General features: G+C 38.2%; 1 long non-coding RNA gene across 8 annotated transcripts in view; it reads right to left on the bottom strand.

The window, feature by feature from the left end:
- Positions 1-5,730: 5,730 nt before the first annotated feature.
- Positions 5,731-16,632, bottom strand: part of LOC108445299 — a 51,326-nt gene continuing 40,424 nt past the window's right edge. For 5 of the 8 annotated variants that reach the window (XR_001860110.1, XR_001860108.1, XR_001860109.1 and 2 more), the window contains 2 exons: positions 12,743-14,914; positions 5,731-7,180 (listed from right to left, as the gene is read on the bottom strand). This is a non-coding gene — a long non-coding RNA (uncharacterized LOC108445299). The remainder of the gene's footprint in view (positions 7,181-12,742; positions 14,915-16,632) is intronic. The other 3 variants (XR_001860112.1, XR_001860113.1, XR_001860117.1) reach the window with 2 other exon arrangements.

The raw sequence follows: 16,632 nt of genomic DNA, 5'->3' as shown, positions 1-16,632 counted from the left end.
GCTGAATGCTCTGTATAGATGCTTGGCCACAAGATTTCCTGGTTCATCATAATACCTGGGGTAATTCATTAGGTTTGCCACCCATGTTGTTAATCTGAAAGCAGTGTTCCTTTAAATCCATAAAAGAAATCAATATCCAGAAGGCTTTTCAAGGCTAGAATATGATGCAGTTGCAAAGCAAACAGAGAAGCTGCAGCATGAATGACAGCTTTACTAAAACATTAGGCTTCACCTAAGGCCAAAATCGTGTGTAAGTGGAATAAAATTGCCACTAATGATCTTGGTCATTAATGTTTAATTATGCATTTCATTACGTAAAGTTATTATCGTAAAGGATTTCATTAGGAACAATTAGAGTGCCTCTCTTCTAATTTATATGCACCTGTTCTTAATTACCATGGTATTGAAATCAATACTGAAAAATGCTTAGGTACTTTACATTCGACATAATGTGCTGTATATAACTAGGATTACAACACCTTCCATGTTATTAGCTGACAGTCAGGTTAAATTAACATCTGCTAAAATATGTTCCCTTTGTTCTAAAATGAGGTCAAATCATACTGCCTGTAAAATCCGAGTTCCTTAGCAAAGGCAGAAGTTATCAGAATGTGTATGTAACTGATGTTTGTAAGCCATTTTAAAATAATCTTTTGTGGTTTCTGTTGTTTTTAATGTCTTCATTCTAGAGTCTCTGTCACTATTATATACCACTGCTATATATAGTATGCATAATATAACTGCTAAAGCAGCTTTCTTAGCATGCATTACCATAAGATATCCTGACAGAAAGAGTTGCTAGGGATAATAACTATGTGCCAACAGGAAGATAGCAAACCCCAGATGTTTCATGTGAGACAGCACACTAGAAGCCCATCATCAATTCACTTCTCACACATATCGGTTCAGCTTCCAAACCACTTCTTATTCTTGTAATTTTTCATACATATCTAGACATTCTATACAGAAAGTCCAGTTTCTAAAATATTTAAATGTGTAATGGTGTTTTCTCACGCAATTAATGAAAATGTTTCTTGATATGTGTCAGTGATTATATTTAACAAGCAATTCTTCAACAAGTAAACAATCCTTCAGCAAAGTATCAGTGGGGTTTTAGAGCTCAGCCCTAAAATTGCTCAGACACAGCAACAAACACAGGAGTAGAAGGAGAACCCTCCCAGTTTCTTTCCTCTGGCATTTTGGTTTTGAAACCCTACAGCCCACTGAGATTTCAAACACGTTGTTATTTAAAGCCATTAAAGCTAAAAATGGTTTGTGGTAAATGGAACCCCAAGCACGCTGGACACCTGTAGGAAGTGTGGCGTGGCTTTTTAGATTGTATCTGGTTCCTCAACTGCCTGGCATGCTCCAGGCAAAATGTGGCCTGAGGTGTCCTCCCAGGTACCAGACTTTTGTTTAATCTTAGGTGTAACTGAGTCAGATCAGCCCCATTGCCTTTATTTTCCTCTCTCCCGTGGCCATCGTCCCACTTATTCAAGCTTCAGCAGCATCAGAGCAAGAGCTCTAAGTGATGAATGCTCTTTAAACCACCTAAATCTGATCAGATCCATGTGGTCACTTGTGTTCTAAGCCAAAGCATTTTGACATATGCTCTCTTGCACCTGCCCCATAATTCACAGTATGCTGTTCCCCTCTAAAAGGAAAAACAGGGAACGTGAAGAAATATAGCACCGATGTGGTTGCAGGGAATAGTCTACATGGCCTTTGCAGCACTTAACAGGAAACTGACCCATGATACAGTAATACACAGAAATAACAGAATCAATTTATTTTTCATAGAAACACAAACAAAAGTTTATTACCAGTTATGGCAGCTATGGCATGTCTATAATAACTCATAACATTTTTCTTACATGAGAATGGAGTTCTCCAGCACATTCTCTTACCCAAAGATTTTCTTCCATGCCCTCAACATTTGCTGGCCTTTCAAGACGAAGCCAAAAATTTTGCCTGTGAGATTCGCAGGGTGATAGAGGGTGAAACTGTCTTCACAGGATGAGTTTAGCAGGAGGAAACTTCAAAGAAAAACTGACTGATGTGGCAAATATATGAAAAGCACAAGAACAAAGCAATACTCTCAATTGTGGGGAAGTTAGGATTTGGATCTCAATACTTCAGACTTAACTAAACACTAACAAACCAAATTAGCACAGGCAAACATCATCTAAGGCTTGCTTCTAGTGCAAATTAAAGGCTATTCTTTAGGGGTTTTTTCTGAAGTATGACTTATAGATGCTCCATTTGCAAGCCATATCTTAATTGCATTGCTCTGATGTTCTGGCTTTATTGCATATTTTTAAACATGAAGCTGACAACCCAATGGCATTCCTCTAAAATGTTTATTTGAATTATTGTTTTGCATCCATTTCCTTAATTATTTTATTTAAAATAGACATTCAAATGAATAGTCCTGAAAGATCACTTTGTTCAGAAGGATGATATCAACACTGCAGAAATATCTGCAATATAATTACATTGTCAATGTATTTTAAGTTTTTCAGGTAATTGCAGTTTATCTTCACAGAAAAATACTCTGGATAAAAATAATTGTCAGATATAATCACAGAATCTACTTAAGTATCTTCTTTAAATGTGGTAAACATTGGTTTAGGGCTTGGTTTAGTGCTTGTGAAAGACTAAGGAAGAGAAGCAAGTAAGATCCTTGCACTGGATAAGCATTCCAGCTTTTATCCTCCAGTTCACCAGAGACCAGTTGTTTCTATTTCTGGGACTTTCCTGCATAAACTGCTTCTTACACTGGATGTGTAGCACTTTTGTGATGTGCACCAATTACGTATCCTTCTCCCTTTCCCTTTGTACAGAATCCCAGTTTTGTGATGCAGGACAAGGCTTTTGTCTGGTTTGGGATCAATCACTGAGACTCTTTTGCTATAAAGTGATTGGAATTATTCATTAATTTTCCAGACCAGTAGTTTTGTCTTTCATGAAGTAAAATTGATTTCCTTATCTGAGCTTGTGAAGAAGTGAAATGTGCATCTTTCTTGATTCATAGCTCAGGATGGAGAGTAATGGAGAAGCTTTGAAAGCAGCAGGTTTTGAGACCCCAGAAATGACAGGTCTTGGCGCAACAACCTAATATTTACTCATGGGTGGGCTGCATATTGCACTAGATAGCACTTTGGAAAGAGGATATTTAAATTTGGGGAGAATAAATCCTTGGGGAGCACTAGCTTTTCTACAGATTTGCTTTATTCATTCTCTGCTGGAGAGCTTCACGACAGTTTATAGTGCTCAACAAATCTCTTTGGTTGCAAGAGGGGTTGATTTATTCCACCATGTTTGAATCACCTGGGAGAAATAGAAGCAACTTGGAGTTGAATTACTGAGTAATCTATAGCTTCTTTTTCAAGGACCAGCAGACTCAGGAACAGACAGCATTTCCATCAGAATCTTACCTATCTTCTGGCCAGATGGTAGCAAGGAGCATTGGAAATCTGATTAATACCCTGTGGTGGGTTTTACCAGCTCCCTAGTTTCTGGCCTTTCAAACACTCCAGACCTTTTGAGAGTCTGTTCATAATATTACTACAGTTGTACCTCATATCCCTTTGGGCCACTACAAGAAAGGGTGAAATCCTGGTTCTCCTCTTTTATTTAACTGAAGATCTGTGGCATTTTCCTATCTAGAAGCTAATATTGCAGTAGCTATATTGTTTCCCTTTCCTTTCCAATGTAGTCTGGGAATGACTGTGCAGTCCTTGCACAACCACCAACACAGATTCTTGAATTAAAGCCTGAAAAAGAGGGTCTGTATTACTTTGAATTTAGGCTAGACTTTTACCTTTTATCCACAATCTACCCCATCTACTTTGCAGTAAAAATGCAAATCTTTTAAGCCTAGAGTATAATTAGAGTTCCAGACCTAGATTCCTGTCCCCTATGGCTGCTGTTTGACTAATTTCTTATTTTGTCCATTTTTCTTTCCACTGAGAAGATACTAAAAGTACTGCATTAATGTGCTTTGGACAGAAAAGAAACAGAGATAAATCAGCTACAGTTATTCCCTGGTCTGCAAAATAATTGCCTTGAAAGCCATTTTTCTTACTGTTAGCTCCCACCTTCAGAACTGTCTGCATTCATAACAAGGCTTTGCATCTAGATATTACTATAGCAGGGCATAATCTCTGCAACAGTAAAGCTTACCAGTCACTGTCTGTGAAAAGATCCTTTTTGCAGGTTCTACCCACATGGTTAGTTAGAAGAAGCCATGGGGAGTGTAATTGGATGTGTATTGCACCGATACAGAGAGCGGGAAATATGTGCCACTAACGACAAAGTATCAAACCCCCAAAGAGTAAAAACATAACCTAAGACCTTTGATGGTTCTAAATTCTATTCCTCATTTAAATTATATAGTCCTTTATCCCTTATAAACACCTGTGATTACAGTGAGATAAACACTTCACAGAGGTGTTACCCAGCAGGTGGTGGTGTCACAGTTTATGAGTGTTTCCAGCAGCTGGAATGAATATCTGAAATGTAAGTCAGACACTGGAAAACTAAAAGCTTCAAAAGTGGGTTCTAACACAGCTTAGAATTGCAGCACTGGGATCTCTGACCCAACTGCAATTTGGGAACTCCTGACACAGTGGTTCTTCTGTAATTTCTGATAGCATCAGCAGAACTTAGCTAAGCATGCAAGGAAGGAGTCCGAAATAAATACCCTTCATGTTCAACACAGCCGAAATATGAAGGTCACCTCAAGAAATGGAAATCAATGTATGCCAAGAACAAAGGGCCAACACAAAATATAACATACTATTATCCCAACCCATAGCACTGTACACAGCTTACTGTCAACAAATGCTCAGAGAAACAAGAGAGATGGAGTGAAATCCCTCTTATTATAGATGTTTGGAAAGAAAAGCAACTGGAAACAAATGCATTCCACCAGGGAGAAATCTCAATCTCCTATGAAATGGCTGACAACTGAGTTGTCTTAGACCAGGGCACAGGAGGAGAACCATAAATAAATTAAACTTTTTACTGTTCCTTTGATAAGTGATTTATCTCAATCTTCTTCTTATCATGAAATCTATTATGTATAGTTTTTAAAGTTGTAAGATGGTGGTGTGCTAGATGGAGTTTGAAGGATCTGTTAAAATCCCAGTAAATGAAGAAGACCTGAACAGCATGAGGTTATAATCAGTAGTGCCTTTTTCTGGGTTACGTTTTATCTTCTTTTACCACATTCTTAACTGACTTTTAAACTGTGGTAGGACTGGTTGCAGACTTGGTCCCTACAGGACACACAGGGTACACAGTGCATGAGGAATAAACTCATTCAAATCTGCAGATAGAGGAAGGCTGAAGCAACTGTGCCCAAATTCCTATCAGAAGAGAATTGCATGGTTAATGAATCACACTGAATCTACATGAGATTTGAGAGTCCTAACTGCTTAACCTCAAAAAATCATGATTTGGTCATCAGTTCTGCAGGATGAGCGAGAAGGGTGCTTTTGGCAGTAGTTTTGAACAAAAGAACAGATCAGTTGAGAAAATACAACTTTGGTACTTCCCATTTGCTTTGTCAGCCTAATGGAATCAAGATAAAATGAGGTATTAAGTATCATTTCCAAGGGGCTAAAGTGGAAGACCTTTATTGTCCAAATGCCAGCCCTGAAAGTGAAGGGAAATCCAAACAATAGTGCAAGGTAAGTTTCTGCACAGAAAAAAAAATCAATGAGCTCTGGCAGCTGTCTGAAAACTTTATTAGTTCAATGAATCACATTTATACAGACACTAATAATTATAATGTAAATAAGGCAGTCAGAGTAAAATAGTCCATCATATAATACTCAGTATGCCAATGTTATTACCATAGTGTTACAATTACCTAAGTTTAATAGAGAAATATAAGACACTCACAGAAAGTAATTGAGATAAAAGAGCACAGTAAATTGGTATAGTACTGCAGAGAGCGATGAGCCACACTTATTAATTTCAACAATTACAAACCTACAGAGCAAGTTCTACTTCTCTTATCCCAATGAATGATTATGTTAAAGCAAATAGTCCACACTCCTAATGGAATTCCCCTACTTCATAAAACTGGAAGGTTTGTTAAACATCCCACCTGGATTTTCTGCAATGCTGTGCTGCATGTATTTGAGTGTTTCTTCTGCAGCATTAATTGCAGAGGGGGAAATTCCTTGAAGTGCTGTCGAATGTCTCTGCACTTTGAAGTGTCTGTCATGAGTGTGGCAGACATGCCATCAGCCTGCCTCAAAGACAAGGACCTCCACAGTTTTTTACAATAAATAAACTAGTTCTATTTTGTGTTCCCCTTACTCTAAAACTACCTCTCCTTTACAATCCCTGAAGTTAGCTCATGTACTCCTGCCCTTTTGAGTGGCTTCTTCAAAGGGAGGTAAAAAAAAATTGACTGGCTGACAAAACAGCATTAAAAAAAAAGAAGAAAAAGGAAAAAAAAAAAAAAGGAGAAAATAATCCAGTAAGATACAGTAGTGTTCAAACTTCTACATGGCAAGGAGAAAAAGTAGGACAGAGGTTTTGCATAACCAAAATAATTGCCATTATAAGGAACAAGTCAAACCCAGAGAAATACTAAAATTCTAGCAAGAAATTCAGCCTGGCATGCACCTTGGCATGATTTATATCATACATCTCTTGGAGAATTTCCACTGGAGAGGGACAGGGAGAGGCCCTGCTTGTGGTCTAAGGAACACAGGACTACCTGATCCAGCTGGCTTTGGAAGTCAGCTGGATGAGATTTTATGATTAATCATAAAATGCACAAAATGAAGTGCTTATATGGTAGGATAACCAGCAGAAACCTTGCTGAGCTCCTCTTTGCTGAACTCACACATCCTGGGACCTCTCCCACTTGTACAGGTGACTATGACTTGTCTAACAGCCCCATAAAACTCTCTGACCTTATTACACTACTGGTTTGTGATTAGTTACCTGGTCTTAAAATGGTATGAATAATTAGGGTGACCTAATTTTCCACACAGCCACAACATCCAGCAATTAATTCTTCTGTTCCCAAAACAATATTTCCTCTTGCTAGTTGCAATAGGTGTTCCTCTGCAGCTTCTTTTTCATGCCATCTTCCTTAATCCCAGAGGGCTGCAGAGGATTCTCAGCCTGACTGCTCCACAGAGCAGCAAAAAGTCTGAAAAGAAAGCATAAGATTAAGTGTCTCAGCTGGGGGGAAAGGGAAAAAATAAATATGCACGTATCCTGAGATGCTTCAATGCTTTTCATGAATGAAATTGTGCTGTGCATGAAATGTTTTCAAAGAGAGAAGGAAACCATTTTTTAAATGTTTGCAAGTTCAATTTAGTAATTAATACTTTGCATAGATATTACTAGGGGAACAGTTAAAGATGGGTGAGGCCGAAAATACCTGTTCTGAATTTGAATTTTCACAAGCAATCGGAAGGACAATTAAAAATGATAATGTGCAAGTGATAACAGCTTGAGAATTCATTAAAGTAGAACCTCAAAATCTTTTGATTTGCAGAACCTCTTCAGTACTGTATTTAATTACTTTTGCAGCATTCTTAGGATTTACAGTTTGAAACCTTTAGACTCTGGGAAAGATGAAAGGTCTGTGCCTGTTTAACAGTGTCACCTATGAGTCTGAATAGAAGGAAAAAATATGTAAAGCTGGGAGAGGGAATTACTGCTGGGACATATGTATGCATTTTCCTGCCGCTGTAGGAATGTATGGATTATCAGTCTGGGTCACTTTGTCTCTGGAAGAAATTCAAGAATTCACCTATACGCCTTGTTTTGCCAGCTGCTTTTCTTCAAAGGTATCCAAGTGAGTTCTGCCAGCATAAATCTTTCCATGAAAGAGCAGCATCTGCATCCTGGCCCATAACACTCACAGGCTTTTACAGGCTGCTTCATGGGAGATGAGGTGTCCTGTCTGACAAGTTGAAGGAGCAGCGTCAGTTGTATGGCTCCTCTAAAAACTGTATCCAGGATGAGATATTTCAGGAACACCAGAAAAATTTCTTGCTCTTATGAGAGGTGTCTTTACATATCTCTGTGTCAGCTTAACTAGCATGTGATAGCACAAGCTGCTACTGATAAAGCCAGATCTGTCATATGAAAAACCATAAAGCACTACTTCAAATGTATGCTTATATTTCTTTTGATACAGACCAATTCCTAGGATTTAATAGAGTAAAATAAAAAGTTGAAATATACTTTATATTAAAACAGATTCAAAGTAAAAAAAATATATATTGGAGTTTCTTAAATGAGCTGTTTCAAGCTTGAGAGCATTTTCAGAATTGCATTTCAGATACTGAAAATCCAAATTTTTTCACACTGGTTCATATCTAAAAGGGATGTATGTTGAAATGTTTCATATGATGGAAATCCTTTTCCCCCACTAGTTATACTTTTATCTTTTATTCCTCCCCCTGCCCCACCCCATCCTAAAAAAAAAAAAACAAACCATAAAAAGAATCCATGACGTTGGTCATTGAGGTATTCATATAAAAATTTAAAAGGAACCTCAGCTTTTTATAATATAATTATGTATGAATTCCCTTTAAAGTCTGATCCAGTATCCACTGACTTCAAAGAACAGATCTTTTTTGGATGAGACTAGTCACTGAAGAGTTTGGATGATATTAGTCACTGAAATGCAGATTCTGTGTTACCAGACTCTCTGCCTATATTATGGCTCTTAGGTGAAGACCCCATTATTAGCCCACAACAAGCTTTACAAATTACCACAGTATTATGAAGTTACAGTGGTATATTATCGCTTAAGTGTTCAAATCTCTTCAAAATTCTCCCTCTGTTATTATGAATTATATATTAAAAATGCTGTTAGTTCATAATAAGGCTGCAAAATTTATACATAAAAGAGCATTTCTCTTTTGAGGAACCTTACACTAAATTGAAAAAAAAATGTCTGCCCATAAAATTAACATATCAAACCTTCAGGTTTAAAAGAAAACGTCATAAATGCAGAAACTTACGACATTTGCATAGCTCGGACAAGAAATTTCATGTTGTCTACTGCCAGTTTTATCAGTGTTATGTTAAATGATCCTTTCCTGCATTTGCTTCATAGAGACCTAGTAACATTTGTCCTTCTTTCTGAATTGAAATTATGTTAGCATGACAAACACTAGAAGAGAAATCTGCTGGGAATTATTTATGAGGAACTTAGCAGAGTGGCTTTTAACATTATCTAATCCTGGAACCTTAGCCATGACCTTCATTAACCAGTGAAACACTCCCAATTACTAAAAAAGATGAACTTGAAGTGCCAAATTTTACCTAAAAGCACTAAAAAAAAGAAAACAAACACCTAAAGTTTCCAAACCCAAGTAATTCTTGAAGGCCAAATTCTGGCTGCCAAAAGCAGGACAAAACCCCCAGGTGTGACGTGACAGGCTGTCCCCCAGAGGTCACTTCACGGCCAGTGCCACTGCTCCTGGTCAGCTGGGTGCCAGCTCAGGAGGCATTCAGCACCCCAGAGGGATTCCGTGCTGACGGGTGGCTCCGGCGCCCTGCGGAGCACGGGCTCAGAGCTCCCTGGTGATGCAGTCCTACAGGCCTGTGCTTCCCTGAGGATGTTGGACAGGATGTGCATGGCTGCAAATCCAAAGCAGGCCCTCCTCCTCTCCTTTTGGAGGAGGCTCAGAACAGATAAGGCTCAGGCTGTGTTTTCCTTGGCTGTGACAGATTTGCACAGTATCACAAGCTTGCTGTGCCTGTTTGTTTTCCTTCTATCAAAAGAAAGATGTTGCAAAACTGTTTAGAGTACAAATGAATCCATACCCCATATGTTGCTGTTTATATTTATATCCACTTAGGACACCCAGCAGACCTGGTTATGGAGCAGGTCCTTGTTGTTTCCAGTTACTCTTCTGCTCATAAACATTTAAGTGTGAACAACTGGATATTGCCATGTCTGCACTTAAATTGCTCATTGTAATTTCACATCAGCTTCTATTCCATATCAATTTTCTATGCAGCATATTATAGTATCTGCTCATGTATTTTGTGCAGACTGTGTAGGAAGAAGCTTAATCTAAAACATCTGCAGCAAGATGAGATGATCACATAAACATTATTTCTTGTAGAGGTTCTGTCTATAAACTGCAATGAAATATGTTTCCACTGCATCAGCACAATCCTGCCTTTGCATTTACCTTTTATCATCAAAATGGAGAACAAAGGAAAATAAAATACAACAGGAAAAGTCAAATTCCCAGGCACATAAACACTATGTTCAGACAGAAACTGACAAAGCTCTGAAAATTATGTCCCTAATCCAAAACCTGTTCAATAAACTACATTAAATATCACTACTGAGTATCTGTTTATGTGCCTAAATTCCCAGTAAGCCATATGGAAAATTACTTTCTAATGTGGAATCACCAGAGCTTTCTGATAGCAAAAGCTCCACACACACACTAAACTGTTGCAGAGTAAGTCAATAATCAGTGAGCTGCAATTTTCAGAGGCTAATGGATTCAATAGACACCTAAGGGGTATCTCAGCCTCAGCAGCAGCATTGTGCTCCATCACATTACCCTGCAATAGAAGCAACGACTCACAACAGAGTCTCATAAAAGAGGGTATAAATTATCCTTGTAGTTGAGATTTACCCTTGAAGGTCGGTATCCATACCCAAGCAATTTCTCTTCAATCATGCCCTTCAGGCACTTTACCAAAAGATAGGAAAAGTGCTTTGTATCAGACGTTTCAGCTCTGAAGGTACCTACATGCAGTTTCATCTGCACATAAAACACAATACTGAAGCAGCTTGCCATCAACGCACAAATAGCTTTTGTCAGCAAACATGTTAATTACCAAAATTTGTGTTCCAAGACTTGCCGTGTTAGTTCCTTAAAAAAAACTAAGCACATTAGCTGTTTTCTCATTACATCATTTTGAATATGAGAATGAATGCAAGTTCCAACACAAGTTTCAGGGACTAGGGAGGGCAGATTATAAAGACTCACCTAATAGCTGAAAATTTTCACAAACGAAAGAATCCTTCTTACATAAGAAAGTGCTCTGAACAGAATATCTGCTAAACACTTAGTGCATGCCCCTGGAAGTCAGTGGAGCATTTCCATCCCCTCTTAGTTTGTAAGATTTTATAAATAAAAATCTAGTAAATTCTCAGGATTTGTAGCCTTCTATTTGATCCCTTTAGTCCTGAGTGTTCTTCACCATCCTCATTGGAACGTAAGCAGAAGAATTACATATTTGTATTTCTAAATGCAGATGAGTATTTTTCCCTTTGTTATAATCCACCAAACTGGAGTAGGATTCAACTAATAAACTACTCTTAACTCCAACTGAACCATAATATTGTAAGTCAGAAATCAGAAACATGTAAATGCAAACACGTCAAAAGTTGAATGTCTGGTGACAAGCAATCCATTGGCTTCTATAATTTTAATCAATATAAATTAGTTTTTGGGGGACAATATCATAATTCCAAGCAGACTATAGGAAGTAAACTACTCTGGCTTCTACAGCTCAAGTAGCAAAAGGAGTAAAAGCAACGCTTATTAAACAGGAAGTAAACTTGAGGGAAGGTTCATTTTCAAACCTCAAAACTTGGTTCTATGTCCCAAAGTAAACTGAGGACAGAGTACTGTCACCCGCTTGTGAATTCTCTTCTTCCAACTTTAAGAAGCCTGGGGGTTAAATAATGATAAAAATCCTTGGATGATGGGAACGCCTTTGTTCCAGGTGGTTATGCAGGAGGAGAAACACCGCCCTGTGGTACTGGGTTAAATCTCAGCTCACAGTGTGATCAACACTCCTGTATTTGGTGCTCAGGCAGAGCCTCCCTGGCAGGGAGAGGTTCCTGCACACACAGGCACCAACATGTCAGATCACCACAGGCATAATCACTGCCTCTACAGTGGGGGGGGAAAGAACTGTGAGAATAAAACTTGAGGCTAAAAACTGCCTACAGCCTAAACACTGGTGATGATATCACTTTTCTATTTAGGATAGAAAGGAAGGTAGGAAGTCCTATTATGTGCAGGGAAGGAACAAAGTCCTCGAGGCTCATTGGTGAAGTCTATTAATTGAAAAGTACTAATTTAACACACGGGTAGTAAGTGGAATGATGGCATCTCTTCAAATGAATTCATAAATTAAAAGGTATTTTACATTTTTAAGGGAACATTTTTGTTGGTTATAAAGAAATTAAGAAAACCGAAAACCTCTGAGTAAGATGATGTAATTAGATTCACAGGTTATCACTGAATGCTTGTGTTAAATGAAGAAAATAACATCTACAAAGGTTTTGAGCTTAAACTGAAAACTGTAGAAAGTCAGTCTCAAAGTCAGTTTAGTTCTTGGCAACTCTTCTAAGGACACATTGACTGATCTCTGCCCCCATGAAAGAAGAACCTATACTTAGTGCCTTCAATAAATTGAAGCTTTGGATATTCCAAGAAGGTGCAGAGAATATGGGAGAAATATAGATTCTCAAAAAATGCCATGTATTTCCTTTTGCACAGTTACTGTGCTCCACACAGTGAGTGCTGGATGAGATGCACACTGTATATGGAAGAGAAGTCAGACTAGGAGAGCCCTTCTGACCTTAAAATGGAGATATAAATTAACTACATTTTAGGGGACTCAGTAGCACAGGCATCTGGACAAAAGAAGTTTTGTGAGAGTATTCCTTTGCATTATAATTGTGTATTTAATAAGACTTCATACTTACTTTTACTCTAAATTAGTATCCATATCAAAGTACCAGGTTGTTTCCCATTTGCTTCTTGTTCCTTTTTGCTTCATATTTCTCTTCCTTCATATTCTTTTCTCCAACTGCTTGTCCTTTTCCACTGTAGTGTCCCCAGCGATGTTCCTTCAGTCTTCACTTGCTTATCACAGTTCATTTTGCTTCCTGTTTCTTTTCACCATCACCATAAAATAGATACCGATAATGTGGCATTTTGCTGCTCTGCCTGCACTACTAAACTGATTTTATAGCTGAGAGATTGGCACAGGTAATAAATAATTTGCTGGTTTACTTGTGCACCTTTAAAGTATGTGTCACTGCTAAAATCAGAAAAGAGATCTCCTGCCTTACTGGACAAAGCCCTAAATGAATGTGTTTCTTCTCTTTTACAAAACCAAAAGAACTTTATTGCAATTGTAAATATAGCATACTCTTTCAGAAATAAACATGATGCTTCCTCAGTGAGAAATCTGAAGAACCATCTTGGGAGTCCTTTCTCTCATTGCCCATCACCAGGCAGACCTGTCAGGTTCTCTGCCAATGTTCAAGTTAGTCAGTGAGCACACTGGCACCACTGCCCCTAAATGGAAGTTCTTTTAAAAAACTACACTCCTAAATCCACTCCCACCTTTTTCATACAAGAGTTGAGTTTCATTTCTGTCTGCATTAACTTGTCATGCTGTGCCCCAAATTAGACATCGACCTGGCTTCCAGTGCACTCTGCAGAGGATGCAGAAGACACAGAAGTGTCTCACAGAACTCACTGATCACGCTGCGATTTATTAAGAAATAATGAAGAAACTGATTGGCATTAGTTTCAAAGCTTTGAACCGAGCCCTTTGAGAATGGATGTAATTGGATTGTATAATATTATAAGCTAGCAGACTTAAAGAAGAATTCTTTAACTTTGGGTTATATTACTAAGTATGCTGAAGATATTTAAAAAAAAAAAATAAATCAAGCAGTCATTCCTCCGTTTGTGAAGGCAAGAAGAGCAAGTTAACCACTTTACAAAGCTGAACTATGACCCCCCTAGCTAGCTTCATCATCTATTTTGTGAATTAAACAATTGTTTATATATGTGACATATAAACAGATATAATATATATCTATTCTCACTGCAAGTTTAAGATCATACTTATTCATTGTGCAGCAATTCAAAGTAGAACCACTGACTGAAAATATGGAGACCCTAATCAAAACTATTTATAGACAATTAGTACTAAAGTAACTTTTCTCTATCAAGAATTTGCCAGTGGGAAAAGGAAATGATCTGAATTACTTATAACACCACATTTTACCAGTTAATCAAATAATAATTAATTTGCTTCATCTGAAACTTTTATTGTTGAGAATTGAAGTGTGTGGGTATTAAACACGGTCTTGTTTCATAGCTGTCACAGATTTTATAGTGCACAAGGAACTGTCATGACTTTAAATTAAGCTTTCATGTAATCTAACTTTTCACTTGAGCCTGCTCAGGGTCAGGATTTTTTTTTAATGCCTTCATGAAATCACAAAAGTAAAGCAATTTTATTTTGTACATGAGCATTTATTCATCTTAAAGCAAATGGTTGAGGCTACACCTTGTTCATTACCACAACTACTGACCTAGCCAGAATTAAATGAACTCTGCATTTAAACTAATATTCTGTAAACAGCAATGAATAAGGGCACCTAAACAGCAATTTAAATGCATCCATTTTGGTGGAATGACAATTATAAAAGAGAGACTTACTTCATATTAGAAATAATTTCCTGCCCAACTCAGCATCTTTGTATTATCTCCTGTGCTTATTTACTTTTCATATCTTTACCACTGTGGCTTTGCCAGATCTTTTTTTAAATGATAACATCAGTATCTTTCAGCCAAGAATCTTATTTGACATAATTGCTTCTCATATTAGAACTTTTCGGAAATTAAAGTTGATTTGGCACATTTCTGAGGTGATGCTGAGGACTTTCTAGACATCCAGAACTAAAAATACACTTCCAGAAGAGGCAGTGCTAAGCAGTTCAACCACCAAATGAAGGCTCCTAATTCAGCTGCTGATACTGACCAACACTAAGCCAGCAAGTCCATTCAGGGGACTTCTGAATTCAGTGGCAATAGTAAGGTTCCGTTAAACTGGAGGCTGAGAATGCTGAAGGTTTCTGGAATAAAAGATGGGGAAGAAGGTTCAGCAAGCATTTAGAAGCCCTTAGAAACAATGCCTACTGAATAAAAATATTATTATGTTACAGTATTGATATTATGGGACACCAACTGGGGTGCGCAGTGATTCATTCTCACCTTCCCTGAACCCACATTGTGGCCATATAATCACGGCCAAATGCATCCTGTACACAAGTCTGAGTATCTGCTGCTGAAACCCACCTACTGCAGCACAGTTTGAGGGGCATGCTGCTCATTGTACGTTCCACATATTCTGTTTTACAACATCCACTGGCCAGAATCAGGAAATCAAAACATCCCTTCCTGCATGTGCCGCAGGGCATCTGAAGTTCAGGCTGCTGTTGTAGCAAGGTGTAGTTAAGGTCCTGAAAAACAGCTGCTCTGCATTAGTATCAAAGCAGGCTCCTGTTTGGGCACCGTAATCAATGAAAATGCATCCTGGGCAGTTCTGAAAATAGGCATGGATGTGTGGGAGTACAGAGACATTAAAACCACCCTTCTTAAATTGATCTGAAAATTAATTAAGATAAATTAAATCAAAATCTAACCTACAGATTGTCTCTGGGAAGACTTTGCCTATGATTGCACTTCATGTTTAGGTCTGCTGAATCCACTACAGAAATTGCATAACTTTATTTTGGGATATTATCAGATGGTCCAAATTTCCTCACAGCTCAGTTGTTGATTCTATAAAGTTATACACATACTTTAGACATCTTGATGAGAAGCCCAAGTGTAGAAGCTCATGTTCTTAGGCTTTCTATAAAATTTGACAGAGAATGGGGACTGTTATAGGACATGGTTCAGAATAACAGCTAAATTAGGTTCAAAAGGAGCACGAATATTCCCTCTTCCTTCGTGACTCTCAAAATTTTATTTAGATGGCACAGTCCAATACTTAGGAAAGACGGAGGCCTTATGTTATCCCTGAACTTTCAGATATACCCCAAGTACTACAACAGCACCCAAAATATAGTACCATAGGCCTAGAGCCATTTATAACAGGCTTGTGTTGCTTTTGCACAGGTGGAATCCTGACCTGGCCCCTTCAATCCTGAAATCTTCCTGAAATTTTGCTGGAGTTGGTGATCTGAAGAGTCCTGAAACAGTGCAACATTTTCAGAGTGGTTCACAGAAGGAAGCCCCAGGAGCACAGTCTCATTGCAGAGAACCTGGTAGGGAATTTCCACAGGACATAAAAGATCCTTACTCTCTCAACAAACAAAAATTAAGGTCCAACCAATTCATCCACAGAACAGCTCTGCTGTTCATAATACAGCAAGCAGGAAAATGCTCCACTGACAACACTTTATAACCTTTGAAGACAAATGTCTATGGTGCCAGTCCTTCTAGTTGCTTTCTATGATAGACTCCTTGCTAGATTGCTCTGGAAATTTCACGCTTGGAAAGGCAGGGCTCTTGTTTTGGAGAATCCTTTGGGGTATGACACTGACAATGTTTTTGTAAACCTGTCCCATTATCCAGCATTAAGAAAGGGTCTAATATATTTCATGGCACTGTGTGGCATAATTGCTTGTGCCTTTTTTCCCTCTGACTCTTCCAAAATGAAGAATGCGTCCATACATCCTCACGGGCTGTGTGTCATTAATGACCATCCAGGCCAGAGCTGCATATTTATTTCCATGCATGGCTTCACACCGTCTCTCTGAAGTCTCTACTTTTTAAAGTCATTCAG

This window comes from Corvus brachyrhynchos, unplaced genomic scaffold (assembly GCF_000691975.1).
Source record: "Corvus brachyrhynchos isolate BGI_N302 unplaced genomic scaffold, ASM69197v1 scaffold370, whole genome shotgun sequence".
NCBI lineage: Eukaryota > Metazoa > Chordata > Aves > Passeriformes > Corvidae > Corvus > Corvus brachyrhynchos.
The sequence above is the reverse complement of the archived record's forward strand: the minus strand, read 5'-3'. Positions and strand labels throughout refer to the sequence as shown.